Source organism: Theropithecus gelada, chromosome 7b (genome assembly GCF_003255815.1).
Source record: "Theropithecus gelada isolate Dixy chromosome 7b, Tgel_1.0, whole genome shotgun sequence".
In the NCBI taxonomy this organism is placed as follows: Eukaryota; Metazoa; Chordata; class Mammalia; order Primates; family Cercopithecidae; genus Theropithecus; species Theropithecus gelada.
In genome coordinates, this window is record NC_037675.1 from 91,089,573 (window position 1) to 91,108,726 (window position 19,154).

Consider the following 19,154-nt stretch of genomic DNA (forward strand, 5'->3'; position numbering starts at 1 on the left):
AGGTGAGGAAAATGAGGCCCTGAGTTGTTTTTGTTTTTGTTTTTGAGACGAAGTTTAACTCTTGTTGCCCAGGCAGGAGTGCAATGGTGCAATCTTGGCTCACTGCAACCTCTCTGCCTCTTAGGCTCAAGCGATTCTCCTGCCTCAGCCTCCCGAGTAGCTGGGATTACAGGCATGCACCACAATGCCCAGCTATTTTTTGTGTTTTTAGTAGAGAGAGGGTTTCACCATGTTGGCCAGACTGGTCTCCAGCTCCTGACCTCAGGTGATCCACCCGCCTCGGCCTCCCAAAGTGCTGGGATTACAGGCATGAGCCACCGTGCCCAGCAGGCCCTGGTTAGTTTTAAAGGTTTACCCAAGATCCTATGGCTTGTCAGAGGCAGAACAGACCCCATAACTGATTGTTCCACATTCTATATATTGCATTTAGACTATTTGAGCCTCACAAAGCATATGGGCTTTTTTCTAGACACATGGGTCGATGAGAAGTTCAGATACATTCTCAAGCTATTTGTGTATTTCCTGTTGTTTCTTTTTATGGAACAATGGTGGTATAGTTGTCATTTAGCCAGAATACAAAGGTGCTAATGACAGCTGATCTCATGTTCAGCTGGGTTTAAACAGAGTAATATTGATTAGATCTGTATTGTTAATTACAGGTATAGATGTGAAATAGAAGAATGATAAATTAATAATCTTTATATTTTGTTAAGCTAACATCTGCCCCTTCTTAGTAAAGGCATCTATGCTTAAAATGACACTTTCATCCAATACACTGAGGCCTCGGGACACTTTTTTTTTTTTTTTTTTTTTTTTGAGATGGAGTCTCGCTCTTATTGCCCAGGCTGGAGTGCAGTGGCACAATCTCAGCTCACCACAATCTCTGCCTCCCAGGTTCAAGCAATTCTCCTGCCTCAGCCTCCCAAGTAGCTGGGATTACAGGCATGCAACATCTCACCTGGCTAATTTTGTATTTTTAGTAGAGATGGGGTTTCTCCATGTTGGTCAGGTTGATCTCCAACTCCTGACCTCAGGTGATCCGCCTGCCTCGGCCTCCCAGTGTGCTGGGATTACAGGCATGAGCCACCATGCCTGGCCGGACATTTTTGTTTTTTATGTGAAAGATATTCTATGATATATTCTATAGCAGGGGTGTCCATCTTTTGGCTTCCCTGGGTGATATTGTTTGGCTGTGTCCCCACCCACATCTCATCTTGAACTGTAGCTCCCATAATCCCCACGTGTCATGGGAGGGACCCAATGGGAGATAACTGAATCATGAGGGTGAATTTTTCCCGTGCTGTTCTCATGATAGTGAATAAGTCTCATGAGATCTGATGGTTTTATAAAGGGCAGTTCTGCACAGGCTCTCTTGCCTGTCGCCATGTAAGATGCGAATTTGCTTCTCCTTTGCCTTCCACTATGATTGTGAGGCCTCCCCAGCCATGTAGAACTGGGAGCCCATTAAACCTCTTTTTCTTTATAAATAGTATGTCTTTATTAACAGCATGAGAACAGACTAATAGGCTGGGCCACATTGGAAGAAGAATTGTCTTAGGCCACATATAAAATACACCAACACTAGCGAGAGCTGATGAGCTCCAAGAAAATCACAAAAAAATCTCATAAAGTTTTAAGAAAGTTTACAAATTTGTGTTGGGTCAATTCAAAGCCATCCTGGGCCACCTGTGGTGTGTGGGCCGTGGGCTGGACAAGTTTGTTCTACAGATTCCTGGAAACAGAAAACAAAAGTCCACATACACTTCCCTACGCTCCAGTAATGAGGTGGAGCCATCTCCCACCAGATTGCAAGCTGCTCTTCCCACCGCCTTGTTCAGTGACTTCACCTTGGTAACTTGAAATCACTGGCTGTGGCAGGAGTATTTACACCACAGAAATAGGCAAATGCTACAAATCAGGGCTTCTTCCTCCAGAGAGCTGATTACTAAACACTTTACCAGTACACCGCTTCTTTGAGCAGTTTTGAGGGTGGAGAGAAGGCAAGCCCTTTTTAAATGAGGCTTGGGAACTTTAAGGAATGATATACAAATTAACTTTGATATCAGTAGAAAGCTTCCCAAGGGAGTACAGAGAGGCATCCCAGAGGCTCTGGGGAGCAGATAAGCTGCGGAACGCAGAAAACATTTGGCTCTGTTTTCTTTGCTTACCAGGGACTTTAGTACAGTTTGAGTTTGAGCCTTAAGGAAAAACAGTTCCAAATAGTTAGAAATGGGCTCTCTTGGTATTCTGCTGACTAGAAAGATACTGCCTAAGACTCTTTGGAAAGTTAAGATGACAGGTGACGCCTTCTTCAGAAAGACAAATTTCTATATAAAAATTCTCATAAATGGGCTAGATATGTGCTGTCCAATAGGACTTTCCATAGTGATCAAAATGTTCTTTATTTATGCCACTAGACACATGCTGCTATGTAGCCCTTGAAATGCAGGTAGTCTGAATTGAGATGTGCCATAAGGCAAAATACACACTGGATTTCCAAGACTTAAGAATAAAAAAGAATGTAAAATGTCATATTAACATGTTTGTATTGATTACATGTTGAAATGATCATCTTATTATATAATATACATTATGAAAATTAATTTCACTTGTTATCTTTACTGTTTTTTATTATTATTATTTTTTGAGATGAAGTCTTCCTCTGTTGCCCAGGCTGGGGTGCAGTGGCACAATCTTGGCTCACTGCAACCTCTGCCTCCCAGGCTCAAGCAATCCTCCTGCTTCAGCCTCCTGAGTAGCTGGGATTACAGGTGGACGCCACCACACCCGGCTAATTTTTTGTATTTTTAGTAAAGACAGGGTTTCACCATGTTGGCCAGGCTGGTCTCGAACTCCTGACCTCAAGTGATCCACCCACCTCAGCCTCCCAAAGTGCTGGGATTATAGGCATGAGCCACCTCGCCTGGCCTCTGTTTACTGTTTTTAATGTGGCTACTAGAAAATTTAAAATTACATGTGCACAGCTCTGGGCAACATAGGAAAACCCCATATCTACAGAAAAAAAAAAAAACAGAAAAATTAGCCAGGCATGGTGGCATGCGCCTATAGTCCCAGCTACTTGGGAGGTTAGGTGGGAGGGTCACTTGAGCCCAGAAGGTCAAGGCTGCAGTGAGCTGAGATTGTGCCACTGCACTCTAGTCTGGGCAACAGAGTGATGCCCCGTCTCAAAAAAAAAAAAAAAAAATTACATATGTGGCACACACTATATTCTTATTACGCATCACTGGGCTAGATCATGTCCAACAGAACTTTCTATCTGTAGTGATCAAAATATTCTATATTTATGCTGTCCATTGAGGTAGCCACTAGACACGTACTGCTATTTAATTTTTTTTTTTTTTTTTTTTTTTTTTTTTTTTTTTTTTTTTTTTTGAGACGGAGTCTCGCGCTGTGTCACCCAGGCTGGAGTGCAGTGGCGCGATCTCGGCTCACTGCAAGCTCCGCCTCCCAGGTTCACGCCATTCTCCTGCCTCAGCCTCCGAGTAGCTGGGACTACAGGCGCCCGCCACCACGCCCGGCTAGTTTTTTGTATTTTTAGTAGAGACGAGGTTTCACCGTGTTAGCCAGGATGGTCTCGATCTCCTGACCTCGTGATCCACCCGTCTCGGCCTCCCAAAGTGCTGGGATTACAGGCTTGAGCCACCGCGCCCGGCCCACGTACTGCTATTTAACGCTTGAAATGTGGGTAGTCTGAATTGAGATGTGCTGTATACCTTACAACAGCTACTTCAGAGGTTGAGGTAGGAGGACCGTATTCTGAATCAGGTGCTGGAGAAGGCAGAAGAGTACAGGGAATCAAAAGAGATGGGCAAGCTACAAACGCAGCTCAGTTTTGCACGGCTCATAAGACAAATTTCATAATGGAACCTCTTCATCTACACTGAGGGTTAGAATGCCAGGAAAATGCATAACAAATGCCCAACATGTTGTCTAGGCAGAGAGGACGACACACCCAAATATTTGAAACCATGAGCTGTAAATCTGAATCTCAAGCACAATCTATATTTCCCTCAAACTTTCTCCCTTGGGTAGGCAGGATTATGACACTGTTGAGAAGGTGCTCTGGAATTCTGTGAGAAACTTGGGTCAAATTTTTAGTCCTGCTTCCAATATATATGTCCTCCTTCCAGACCCAGCCAGAAAAAGAACATTATTGTGCTTGAAAATTTATGTTAGATCACTACCCACCTTGAAATCCAGCACCTTTTTTCAGATGGAGAGCCATAAGGCATAGATTAAGGTGTAAGCAGCCCCTGTAAATCAGAAGGATGGTTAAGCCTGGACAGGACTCAGATTTCATTATTTTAATTTCTGGTCCTCAGTTTCTCAAGGAGCTTTAAAAAACGCAACATAATAATTCAAATACACTCGATGTTGAAAATGATTTTTTTTCCATTTCTCAGAGGTAGGCTTGGCTTCTGAAGCTATCACCAAGGCATCTCACTGAGGGCAACTGCTGTAGCCAGTGGGAAAAAAAAAGGGTTTGTTTTGAACATTAAAAAAAAAAAAAAAAAAAAAAGGAGGGGAGGAAGAAATTCATTTTTCCAAACCTCCAAGCCTTCACTTGGAGGATACCCACTTCATTGGCATCATCTGGGTTAAGGAGACGAAGGTCATGTTCTGATGAGAAAACTCAGATCAAGCATAAGTTAAGGAAGTTTCCACCACCCACGTCACCTGCAAAACCACCACGTAGGAAGCACACTGTGAACCCTGAGAGGGAGCGTGGCTGGTACATAAATCCTTGCTTTCTATGCACGCTCCTTCTGGGACTTTGCATTCACCGCAGAGAGTGGGAACTGTAAAAATAGACTATATGTTTCTGAAGAAGTGAAAGACTTATTGCATAATGGTGGTAAACTGTGTCTACTAGAACAGAATGACTGTGCATGCAAACATAAAACTCAAAAAATAGCTACCATTCCAGACAAATTTATTTTTTTAAATATTCAGCCTAAGGAAAAATAGGTGGCTTGATGAGTGTAGTAAAAGCTTTGATCCCTGACATTGGGAAAATGGAGTGACATGAGGTAGTCCAAAAATCTGGCCAACATATCGGGCTAATTCACACTGACCTCTCCTCAGCTGTAAGTTTCAGGTTATTTCTCTCCTCTTTACCCTCTTTTCTCTTTGTAAGACCTACACAAAAATGGAAAGGAAATAATTTGGAAACAGAAAGTATCGATTTTTGCAGAAGCCCTGTAAGGCACAAATCTACCACTTCCTTCCTTTTCATCCCTAGGAACAAGAAGAATGAGAAAAACATTCAGACAGACACAGCTGTCAAGTAGAAGAAGAGGCGTCTCCTCAGCCCTTGCCTTTGCTCCCTGCCTTCCCCTTTTCCCACTCTCCCTCTTGCACTTCTGTGGGGACTCTGGATCGCTGCTGAACCTGTTCTCCCTTAATAACTTCTCAACTGTGGATTTGCCAATCCATACAACAAATGTTTATTAAGCAACTAGAATGTGCAAGCCTGGGCTAGGTACTGGGGGATGGGAGACCATGGCAAGTGAGAGAGAGATGCAATGATAAACAAGACTTGAGAACTTTCTTAAAGGAATTTAAAATCTAGCAAGCAGCCTGGGAGTGGTGGCTCACGCCTGTAATCGCAGTGCTTTGGGAGACCAAGGCAAGAGAATGACTTGAGGCCAGGAGTTTGAGACCAGCCTGGACAACATAGCAAGACTCTGTCTCTAAAAAAAGTTTTTTAAAATTAGCAGGGTGTGGCGGTGCACATCTGTAGTCCCAGCTACTTGGGAGGCTGGGGCAGGAGGATTGCTTGAGTCCAGGAGTTTGAGGCTGCAGTGAACTGTGATCATGCCACTGCACTCCAGCCTGGGGGACAGAGTGAGACTCTGTCTCTAAAAATTAATAAATAATAAAATAAAATCTAGGGTTGATACACTGAGTGTATTAATTGTTATGGTAGTGTGGCATGAAACCTGAAAAATGTCCTTAGGAGAGGCCTTGTCTCGGAATGCCTGGAGGTTTCTGTGGGGTACACCTGGTAGAAGTTGATGTGCCTTTTGGGAAGCAGAAATTATGAGGGAAATGAGATGCAGAAGATCATTGCCAATTCAGTGCTTCAGGTCAGAGTAGATGAGATGGGTTGAGACTACTTGGCTTTCAGCCACATCCCTAATTCTTAAGGGAAGAGGGCCAAATGGACAAAATCTTTCCATCAATAGCCTGTCCACTGGGTATCCAGTACCCAAGGTCTCATGGTTCTCTTGCTGGTAGAATGGGTTCCTTCTCTCTTTGGTTATTTTTGGAGTCCATATGGACATGGCACTAATATAGTGTTTTAAGCAGCTGGACAGTCCAACCAGAAGTCGGATCAAAGAAGACATATGAGAGGACAACATATGTCTGCCATTGTGACCATCAATAGCATCCTGGTGGCCTCAGAAGTTAGAAGCTCCTTTGAAAGGCTTCTCTTCAGAAGATGTTGGCAATCTCATCCTCACAGCAATGGGGGCATTACAGGTCGCTGAACATGAGGGAGGAAAATGAGACACACTGAAGGTAGAGTTTATGTGGATCAATGAGCCTGAGGTGCTTCATGGAGCCTGTGTTCATTTATGCTCCCAAGGTTTATTATTACCTACCTATGTGCTGGGCACTGGGCTAGATGCTGGATGTCCAATGACCAACCAGTCAGACACTTGCCCCTGCCCCAAATGTCTTTGGTCTGCTTGAGGCAAACAGAGATTAACTCATACTTGCATCAGTGATGACTTCATTGGGTAAGTCCTATGAAGGAAAAGTACAGGATAGAGAAAGCATAAAGAGGGGTTAAGGTAGTCTGAGGGGTTATAAAATGCTTCCCTGGGCAAAGGGAACTGGATGGAAATGTTCTTACAATTGCAGGTATGGAAAGGACTAGAGTAAAGCTCTAGTCCTGCCCTAGTCCTAGCTCTAGTCCTGTGATCGCTTTTGTGACTCTGTTATTACTCCAAGTCTGTGTGCCCTGGAAAAACCTAGGTTACAAAATATATAAACAGAGAGCTGTGGGAACTCATGGGAAATTGACTTTCAAGACCTGGGAAGGCCCAGTGCCCAGCATATAGGTGAAGCCCAATAAACACTGGGGTATATTGGCTTCATGAGGTGCCTCAGGTTTGTTTTGGGGCAAGGAAAATATTTGCTGGCTTTGTAATTGGGCTTTGAAATATGAGTAGGGATTCTTTATTCCTTTACTTATTTATCTTATTTTATTTTTTTGGCAGAGTCTTGCTCTACTGCCCAGGCTGGAGTACAGTGGTGCCATCTTGGCTCACTGCAACCTCTGCCTCCCAGGTTCAAGTGATTCTCATGCCTCAACCTCCCAAGTAGCTGGGATTATAGGCACACACCACCATGCCTGGCTAATTTTTGTATTTTTAGTAGAGATGGGGTTTCACCATGTTGGCCAGGCTGGTCTTGAACTCCTGACCTCAAGTGATCTGCCCACCTCAGTCTCCCAAAGCGCTGAGATTACAGGCATAAGCCACCACACTTGACCTCCTTTACTTTCTTAATAAACTTGCTTTTGCTTTACTCTATGGATTCACCTCAAATTCTTTCTTACACAAGTTCCAAGAACCCTCTTTTGGTAACATCTTTCTGGCAAACCCTGAAGGGATGATACTGAGGAGACCCCCAACCAAAAGAACTAGACTGTAGCACTGATTGGCCAACTTTGGAGTCAAGGAAACTTTTCTTTTGAGCTATTGACAGCATTTAACAATTGAATAAAGTACAATTCTGTCAAAATTTGACGCATATTTGTTTCTCTCTACCTAATTTCTCCAGAATTGAAAACTGTTTGTGAGTATTCTTAACTTATGGCAACACAGTTATTTGCATAAATGCAATAAGAATCTGTTTTCTTTTGCAACAGGACAGAATTGGAGAAACTAGCTATTTTACCAAGGCTTAAACTAGAATGGTGTGCTTTCCTTTTAAGGAATCAAATTTGACTTATAGAGCCAATAAAAGCCTCTTGGGAAAACTGGCCTCATACCTTGACTACACAGGCCCTGTACAGGGTTGCTGACCTGTGGTAAGTAAATAATTACCACAGGGTCAGAAGCCTCAAGTTATCTTAAGACCTCAAGAGGAGAGGAATTTATTCAACTCATAGGTATTCAAGGGTATAAACCTATGACTGGGCTCAGCTTTAAAAAAGTCTTATCTAAGATTCCTTATGGAACAGAGTTCCATCAAAGCCAGTTTTAAAAGCCTATATGAAAAATAATTATTCTCACTGCACTTTATACAAATAATCAGGCCAAGTATAATAAAGCAAATCTGTCTTACCACAATTTGTCTTTAGTAAAAATAAGAAACTGGAAAGAGAAAATTATGTTTTAAGAACAGGTACACCTGTTATTAAATGTGAGTCTCATTAGTTGTTTTTGAGTTTTTTTCCTGCGATTTAGACTGACCCTGCTTATTCATGTGAACCAGTCAGTGATCTGTGATTGCAGCTTAGAAGAAACAAGGTGGTTGTGTGACGTAAAAAACAGAAATAAAATGAAATCAATATTCTAATTTTGGCACATATTGGAATCAGCTAGCAACCCCATATCAGCGTGGTTCCAACAGTTGCCCAGTTCATGAAAAGCCTTCTTATTTAGTTTGCTTGGGATAATATTACTTATTTCGTTTTACTGTTGTGGAATATGTTGCTGTTGTACTTTCTGTGTAGGAATGCAGGATAAGTTTACCAAATGTTTTCTTAAATTGAAAATTTATTAATCTTCTGGATATCACCTTTGTTCAGAACTCAAAGTTATGAATGGCCCTCAACATACTGATGCTTTCTGACTGAGCTCCTCTCTACCCTGAATACAAAAGACCCAATAGTTAGGCCGGAATATCATTGCCCCTATCAGCCTGAAGAAGTTACAGAAGATGGACCTTCATCCTTCTACAACCCTTAGGATTAAGAATTCTTTTATAAAAGGGAGCAGGGAAAGGTCAGAGGCATTTGAACCGAGCAACTCCAACTTGAATAGGGGCTGGGGAAAATGAGGCTGAGACCTAGTGGGCTGCACTCCCAGATGGTTATGGCATTCTAAGTCACAGAATGAGATAGGTCAGCACAAGATACAGGTCATAAAGACCTTGCTGATAAAACAGGTTGCAGTCAAGAAACCGGCTAAAACACACCAAAACCAAGATGGCAATAAGAGTGACCCTTTTTTAGGTCACTATGATTCTATGAATTATTTCGGATTTTTAAAGAAGACATTGAATAAACCCGCATGGTCTTTGTCCTCATCCTGTACAAATGCTTGAGAGAACGTGCTTTCTAACCAGAGGGTTGGAACGAGACAAGATAGGACAGAGAGCATTCCTGTTTGGGTAAGCCAAATAAATACCCCTTGCATTAAGGAATTTGATTATTATTCCATAGGAGATAAAAAGTTATCAAAAGCATTTGAGCAGGGGTGTGATACGACTGGCTCTGTATTCTAGGAGAATTTCAATAGCAATGTGAAGGAAGGTTTAGACCATTCATATGTGTTATTTCATCAAAACCTACCTGCTTTTCTTTAATTAGTATAAGGGTGATATGTATTATAACATAGTAGCTATCTAAGTATATGTAGTCACTAATAAAAGTTAATTTAATGAACTTTAGTTGAATGTGAACCGTTCCTAGAGATGTAATGACAACCCTCTTAAAAAACCCTGGCTTTATTTTGGAAATGAGGTCTTGCTCTGTTGCTGAGGCTGGAGTGCAGTGGTGTGATCATAGCTCACTGCAGCCTTGAACTCTTGGGCACAAGTGATCCTCTTGTACCAGCCTCCTGAGTTGCTGGGACTACAGCATGTGCCACCACACGAGACTTTTTTTTTTTTTTTTTTGGTAGAGACAGGGTCTTACTATGTTGTCCAAGCTGGTCTTCCTTCCTCAACCTTCCAAAGTGTTGGCATCACAGGTGTGAGCCACCACACCAGGCCCAAAGCTAGCTTTCTTATGGAGGGTATTTCAAGTTCTAGGAGAAGGGAAAGAGGAGAAACCATTTTGGGGGAAGGAAAACATTTGGTGCCAAAGCCACCACCCAGTAAGTCAGTCTTTGCTCTTGCCATCCACATGCTTTTCCACGTTACAGATCCCTCAGATAGATTAGATTCTGTATGGGACAGTGTGTTCACTTGAAAATTTCCATTTAAAAATAACAAAAATAGATTTTTTCCTAGAACTTTTTCTGGGTTAAGTTTCTGGAAAACACGGCTTTTCCTGTATTTAAATCAGGTTGCTATAACTGAATGCTTAGATGTGGCTCTCAACGCTTCCACATTTCACAGTTTTAACTGGGACTGTGACCACTCAGCACTGACATATACTTTGGGCAAGAAACTGCACAGCAGCTCTCTCAGTGAAGACTGAAAAATAGATTTCACTTCAGGGCTTCTCCCTGTTTAAATTGTTTGGATGTGTTGGCTCTTCTTGTTTCTTACTTTGTGAAACCTGCTTACCACCTGCCACCTTTTTTCCTTTCCTTCTTTGAATATCTATTTCATTCTTTCATTCAGTTGTTCATTTAGCAAATATTAATTGAGTTATACCATATGTCAGTTACTGTCCTAAGGATAGAGGTAGTGTATTAGTCTGTTTTCATGCTGCTGATAAAGACATACCTGAGACTGGAGGTAATTTATAAGAGGTTTAATGGACTCAGCTCTACATGGCTGGGGAGGTCTCACAATCATGGCAGAAGGTGAAAGGAACATCTTACATGGCAGGCAAGAGAGAGAAATGAGAACCAAGCAAAAGGGGAAAACCCTTATAAAACCATCAGATCTCATGAGACTTATTCACTACCATGAGAACAGTATGGGGGAAACTGCCCACATGATTTGATTATCTCCCACTGGGTCCCTCCCACAACACATGGGAATAATGGGAGCTACAAGTCAAGATGAGATTTGGGTGGGGACACAGCCAAACCATATCAGGTAGGGAAGGGCCAGTACCTGTCATCAAGAGCTGTGCCGTCTCACGGGGGAGAGGATGCGATGGAGCCATAGACAGGTTGCCAAAGCTCAGAGGAATCAGGGTGGGGGCAATTTTCGGAGGAAGTTCCATTGAGCGGGGTCTTAAAGATGAGTAGATGCTTGGGATGTCAAGAGGAAGAGGGAATTCTAGGCAGAGGCAAGGAGACACATTTCCTCTCGTCCCTTTCAGCCTCTTATCTCCCTCGCATCCATAAATTCTATTTATCTTTTTAAAAATCAATCACCCAACATGGATAAAGATGGAGGGGGAAAACACTAGAAAGCAGCAAAAGAAAAATATTTTTGAACATGCTTTTGTCAAATGCTGAAAGAATATGTAACTCTCTGTGCACCTATAAAGACTGTAAGTGGGTGGAAGGTTGGGCCTTGTCTTTCTGTATCAAGAGGAATTTCTGGACCTGCCATGAGTTTTCATTTCTCAATCCAGAAATTTTTGTATGTGTGCCCAATTGATGACCTGCCTTGGCAGTCATAACTTCTTTGTTCTACATCTTCCATAAATGCTTTAATTTACCATTGGAGGTATTTTTCATGTGACGGCGAAGACCTAATGGAAACCATAAGGGAGATGGGCAGGCCACCGATAAGAAAATGGTGCTGCCGGTCAGGTGCAGTGGCTCACGCCGGTAATCCCAGCACTTCAGGAGGTCGAGGTGGGTGGATCATAAGGTCAGGAGTTCAAGACCAGCCTGGCCAATATGGTGAAACCCCGTCTCTACTAAAAATACAAAAATTAGCCGGGCGTGGTGGTGGGCACTCGTAATCCCAGCTACTCAGGATACTGTGGCAGAGAATTGCTTAAACCCACGATGCGGAGGTTGCAGTGAGCCAAGATCGCGCCACTGCACTCCAGCCTGGCCACAGAGTGAGACGCCGTGTCAACAAAAAAAGGAAAAGAAAATGGCGCTGCATTTCTTAGCACAATTCAACAACATACATATGCTCTAAAGCCATTAGAAAGATCAGCTGGGTTTGGGGGAAGGTGTGGAGGGGTGTGGAAGGAAGGTAGATGTTATTTTTGTAAAATGGGCAAGGCATTTACTGTTAGTGAGTTCCAGAATTGACCCTGATGAGAACCTGTGTCTAAGGCTCTTAGAACTGATGATAAACCACACAGCACTTTAGGGAGTGACCAGCCATCGATTTGCATATGTGAGGCAACTTCACTATCTAAAAATTGTTTTTGAATACACTACTTCTGAGGTGTTTTCTTTAAAGAAACACTAACTGATATACGTGGATAATTATTTTAAAATGCTTTAAAAAAAAACAGTTGTGATGCTTTTCACCATCAGCCTATACTAAAAGATTCATAGCCCGCATTGATTTTCTTCCCCCAAAGACATCTCAATTTTCAATAAGCCTTGAGGCCGCCCTCTTTCCATACAATCTGCTCCTTGCTTCCTCTGCTATCTCTGCCCTCTGGCCACCTTCCCAGACAGTCCATTTTCTAAACATGTATATTATTTTAGGGACGATAACTGGTTTGAAATATTTTATTGCTCAGTTCCTCTGTGAGGTTGTATTGTAGACATTTGGGGATAAACAGGCAACATTAGCCATCTGCGTATATGAATAGACTCAAACCTGCCCATGATAACTAACTAACGTGGTCCAAGGTTCTGCTAGAATTAGGGAGAAAAGCAGGGGAATTGGGGTGTCTTCTTAGAATGTCCCCATTGACAGAACAAAGAGGTAAAGTTTGTCTTCAAGACCTTCTCCCCTCCCTACTTAGTGTCATTTTGTCTCTCTGGATTAGGCATTTCCTTTTTTTTTTCTTTTTCTTTTCTTTTCTCTTTTTTTTTTTTTTTTTTGAGATGGAGTCTCGCTCTGTTGCCCAGGCTGGAGTGGGAGTGCAGTGGCGCGATCTCAGCTCACTGCAAGCTCTGCCTCCCGGGTTCATACCATTCTCCTGCCTCAGCCTCCCGAGTAGCTGGGACTATAGGCGCCCACCACCATGCCCAGCTAATTTTTTATATTTTTAGTAGAGACGGGGTTTCACCATGTTAGCCAGGACGGTCTCGATCTCCTGACCTCGTGATACACCCGCCTCAGCCTCCCAAAGTCCTGGGATTACAGGCGTAAGCCACCGCGCCCGAGCTCTTTTTTTCTTTTTTCTTTTTTTTAAGATGGAGTCTGGCACTATCACCAAGGCTGGAGTGCAGTGGCACGATCTCGGCTCACTGCAACCTCTGCCTCCCAGGTTCCAGAGGGTCTCCTGCCCCAGCCTTCTAGTACCTGGGATTATAGGCACGTACCACCAAGCCCAGCTAATTTTTTGCATTTTTAGTAGAGATGAGGTTTCACCATGTTGAGCAGGCTGGTCTCAAACTCCTGACCTCAAGCGATCTACCTGCCTCGGCCTCCCAAAGTGCTGAGATTAGAGGAGTGAGCCACTGCGCCCGGCCTGGATTAGGCATTCTTGTTCCCCAACCCTAAACATCTAAACCATTTTAGAGAATTGATCTTGTTTCCTAACGTATCAGGTTGGAAAGCAATTCCTGATAAGGTGTTAATAAAACAAACAAATAAACCACAGTAAGTACAAAAATCAAAACCACCACCACAAAAAGTCTCCTAAAGGTATCTGCAATGTGATTCATTCATTCCCTCCACAGACGGCTGCTGAGTGCCTATGGCGTGCCAGACATGGTGCTAATTAATGAAGATGAAACAATGAATGTTCAGAACTCAGTGTGTTAATGCTACGATAGAGTGCATGAGATGCTAGGCAAGCTAAAAAAAAAAAAAATAAGCATTTTGTGCCAAGCTTTGTGTGCATTGTCTCATTTCCTTCTCCCAACAATCCTAAGAGGCAGATAGTATCATTACTGTCATTCTACAGAGGAGGAAATGAAGGTTAGGGAGGATACATAGGTTGCCCAAGGTCACATGGTTAGTACATGCTAGAACATGGACTTGAATCCTTACGTGGCTGACTCCAAATCCACGTATCAAGCTTTAGCCAGGTTGTTTTCCTGCGTCCAGCAGAAGACACACTCAAAGTCAGTTCAGTGAAGAAAGGGAGGCACATTCCAGGTGAAAGGAACAGCATGTTAGAGGGTTCAGAGGCAAGAGTCATGGCGTGTTCAAAGAAACCCATCTAGATCATGTTGTTGAGAGCGATCTAATGAAAGGAGAGACATGTCAAGGGCAAGCCTGGAGAATCCCCACATTTTAGGATACAAGGGCAAAGAGGAGGAAGCAGGAAGGAGAGACTTAGCAGAATGAGGAAGGAAAACCTTCAAGCCACCCGGGAGTGAAGGGCGGGATGTCAGGCACATGAATCCCAAGGTCCGGAAGAGATGTTTTAGAGCATCTTTTAGAGACTTACACAAAGATTCACTGCATAGGTCACCATCTGTTTCTCCCACACCGCCCAATGAAAGGACTGACCATGGGTGAACTGGCTGATGGATGGAATCACAAAATTGTAGAGCTGGGTCATGGGATCATTTCATGTAACCATCTAATTTTCCACAAGAGGAAATGGAGATCCAGAACTCTACGGTGGTTTTCCTAACATCGCATAGCTGATTAAGAGTTGTGATTAGAATTCAGATAATCTGACTCTAGCTCAAAGCATTTCTGACATATATTCTATGCAAAGGACATGAACAGACAATCCACAAAGGAAATGCGAAAGGCCAATAAAACACGAAAAAAATTGCTTAACTTCACTCATAATCAAAGAATCCACAATAGTATTGGGAAACAAACACACTTGTGTATTACTGGGGGAAATCTAAATCATAATAATCTTTTACGGAAGATATTTTGGCAATATGGAAATGGCAATATAGTATAGTGATTAACAATATCAGCCTTGAAGTCAGACAGTCAGGTTCAAAGCTAGGTCTGCCAATCACTCTCACTTATTTACCATTTTCTGGGCACAAGTCTCAGTTTCCACTGGAAAGTATGTACATTAATTGTACTTACCTCATAAATTTGTTGTGAAGGTTAAATGAGATTATTTTTATAAAGCATTTAGCACAGTGCCTAGAATATAAACAGTCCAATAAATGGTATCCTCCTGATCATTATATACAAAAAGTTGTACAAATATTCACATTCGTGGGCCTGGCAATTTCATATCTTGGAATTTATCTTACAGAAATGATCAGAACTGAGCACAAAGATTTATGTACATGGACATTCATCACAATATTATTTATAATAGTGAAAAATTGTAACCACAAATTCCCAACAAAAGAGTGGGTAAATAAATGATGGTTCATCTGGTTGATGGAATACCATGTAGCCATTAAATATCATGCTGTAAAAGAACACTTAATCATCTGGGAAAACATCCATATCAAGGGACAAAAGCAGGTTATACAGCAATACATAAGCATAATGCCAATTTTATAATAAAACATACATATATGCATGTATTCTACAAACATAGAAAAGAGTGAAAGGCAACTTGGTGGGAAGGAAAGAACTTTGACATAAATCCATGCTGGTCATACGAATGCATGTCTATAGGAGACCCCTGTTCCCTGAATTGAGGAAAACCCAGTTCAGTGGATTGTGTTGTAAACTCTGTAACAAGGTTAAGATAAAAAAATAAAAATAAAAATCAGTTCCTTTTTCTGATATTATCAAAACTATATAAATATTTGAGTTTAACAAGGATTCTCCACTTTTTGGGTTTAAAAGACCTGAAAGGAATTTATATTTTATGGTTGAAAATGTATCTCAGCATATTGGGATTTCTGTATTTAACTTCTATTAACGCTTTTCAATGCCAGCATGAAAACATGTACCTTAGACAATCGTCCTCAGTGGTATTTCTTATGGGAAGCTGATTAGACTAAATAAAATAACGTAGCAAACTAAACAGGCAAACCTCTGTGGATAGACACTGAAAAAGAATGTTAGAGTTGATTTCTTTACTATTTTCTTCCATCAATATGTCTCAGGAAACCTACAGAGGAATTATAGTACAAATGAGAAAAATAAAGAACACAAAGAAATAAGTGACCATTTTTCCACCCATATGATTCCAAATTGTTCACTCTAATAGACTTTGAAAAGAGTAGTTTGCATTCTCAGTCATAAATCACTTATCTACTCTTTCTAGCTGTCCATTATTTGTGTAAGGTTTGGAACATACACATCAAACAGGTCTTACAAATATAAAGAATCCAACATTATTCTGTTTTGGGGTTTTTATTGATTGATTGATTGATTTTGAGACAGGGTCTTGCTCTGTCACCCTGGTTGGAGTGCAGTGGCACAATCATGGTTCACTGCAGCCTCCACCTCCCTAGCTCAAGCAATCCTCCTATCTCAGCCTCCTGAGTAGCTAGGACTACAGGTGCATGCCACCATGCCCGGCTAATTTTGTTTATTTTTTGTGCTTTAATTTATAGGACAATTAAATTATAAATGTGTTTCTAATAACATGCTCTTGGACAAGTCACTTAACTTATCAAATCCTCAGTGTCTTCATTTCTAAACATATAGTACCATTTGCGTAAATGCCTTTATACTTTGGTTTATATAAGAACACTCTAGTTTTGAAAGATAGTTTATAGTTTCACTGTACATTTTTATGTCTCATATGAATATAACAAATCTATGAATGTAGGCTTGATTATATTTTTTTATTTAAAAAGATAAACTATTTCTGTAATAATAAACTATTTTCCCCAAGTAGTGTAGTTACTTGAGTAGGAGAGCCAGGACTGAAAACTAGATCTCAAACTCCAAAACTCCTCCTGTTTCTGCTATATCACATTGCCTCCAAGGCCATAAGGCTCATTTATTTTATTATTATTATTTTTTGGAGACGGAGTCTCGCTCTGTCGCCCAGGCTGGAGTGCAGCGGTGCGATCTCGGCTCACTGCAAGCTCCGCCTCCTGGGTTCACGCCATTCTCCTGCCTCAGCCTCCGGAGTAGCTGGGACTACAGGCGCCCGCCACCACGCCCGGCTAATTTTTTGTATTTTTAGTAACGACGGGGTTTCACCGTGGTCTTGACCTCCTGACCTTGTGATCCGCCCGCCTCGGCCTCCCAAAGTGCTGGGATTACAGGCGTGAGCCACCACGCCCAGCCAACGCTCATTTAAAAGCAAGTTTTTAGATATCTTTGCAGGTGGCTTTTGTGCACAGCTAAGATTATTCAGTGGTTACAATTTTTTGTTTTGGTTTGGTTTGGTTTTGAGACAGGGTCTTGCTCTGTCGCCCAGGTTGGAGTGCAGTGGTGGAATCACAGCTCATGGCTACCTCTGCCTCCCGGGCTCAAGCAGTCCTCCCACCTCAGCCTCCTGAGTAGCTGGGACTACAGGCCCGTGTGCACATCACCAGGCCTAGCTAGTTTTTGTATTTTTTGTAGAGATGAGGTTTCACCGTGTTGCCCAGGCTGGTCTCAAACTCCGGAGCTCCAGTGATCCACCCACTTCGGCCTCCCAAAGTGCTAGAATTACAGGTGTGAGCCACCATACTCCACCAACAATCATTTTTAAGGAGGCTTTTATAAGTTCAGTTGAAACTCCTTTAAACATTTTTAACTACATTTATATATTTGATGTATTAGATTGCCTTTTAACATAACTCAGGTGTCTGTCTTAACAACAATTTCAAAAATTTCCCAGGTATCCGTATTATTCTTGTAAGTCTAACAAAGCATGCTGAATCATATATATGAGATATATATGTGTTACTATAGGCCGGGCGCGGTAGCCCACGACTGTAACCCCAGCACTTTGGGAGGTGGAGACGGGCTGTTCACCCGAGGTCAGAGGTTCGGGACCACCCTGCCCAACATGGCAAAACCCCATCTCTACTAAAAATACAAAAAAATTAGCTGGGCATACTGGCGGGCGTCTGTAATCCCCGCTACTTGGGAGGCTGAGGCAGGGAAAATTGCTTGAAACCGGAAGACGGAGGTTGCAGTGAGCCGAGACTGTGGCACTGCACTCCAGCCTGGGTGACAGACTGAGACTCTGTCTCAAAAAAATAAAAATAATAAGAAATAAAATAAAATTTGTTACTATAAATGCATAACTACGCTGTCTTGACTTCTCTTAAGTGTTCCAATACTTTGTATGAATGTGGAAAGATTTCTATATAGAAATCACCAGCCTAAATCAATTATGATATTTATTTAGAATAACAAGACTGACTTATTTAATCTAGATGTGAAATTCTCTTAAAAGTCACAAATATAAACAGATTCCTTCTTGACATAAAATATAAATATTATAGGTTTGATCTTCTTAAATGTTTATGTGCTTAAGTTTAAATCACTTCAAACTTTGGGTTTGGGTTGATTTTGAGGTTTGTGGCCTCAAGGGAGGCCTGTTTCCGTCAGGGAGCACATGGGTGCAATGGGCTGGGAGCTGAGCCTGCCATCTGATCACTGGGCTTCTCATGGTTACTCCTGAATATTAGGGAGAATTAAAGTTGCTGCTTTGCATCAAAGACAAGTAGATTCTCTGGAGTCCCTCTTGGTACTGCCACATCCAGTGGCCAGAGTTAGCAAAGACTATCATCCCTAGAATTCAGAGACTTCAGGAATGAAGGTTGAGGCCATGTCCCCAGGCAAAGAAGTCTGGCCCACTGAACAACGGACTGGGAGCAAAGACTACACGGAATGGGTAGTAGAGGAAGGAAGTTATGAAAACCAACTTTGAGTTGTGAACAATAGCAAAACTGAGGACTGTGGTAGCTACTCATATACCTCTATTTATATAGGTATATGAGTGTCTACCTATCAATCAAGTATCTCTATACATAGGAGTAGCTCGCTCTCTCTGTACATATATACATACACATAATACATAATTTTTTTTTTTTTTTTGAGACAGAGTCTTGCTCTGTCACCCAGGCTGGAGTGCAGTGGAGTGGTCACTGCTCACTGCAGCTTCACTTCCCCAGGCTTAGGTGATCCTTCCATCTCAGCCTCCTGAGTAGCTGGGAAAACAGGCACATGCCACCATGCCTGGCAAATTTTTTTGCATTTTTTGTAGAGATGGGGTTTCGCTATATTGCCCAGGCTGGTCTCAAACTACAGGGCTCAAGAGATCCACCTGCCTCAGCCTCTCAAACTGCCGGGATTACAGGCCTGAGCCACTGTGCCTGCGCCTTTTTTTTTAAAAAAACATATAT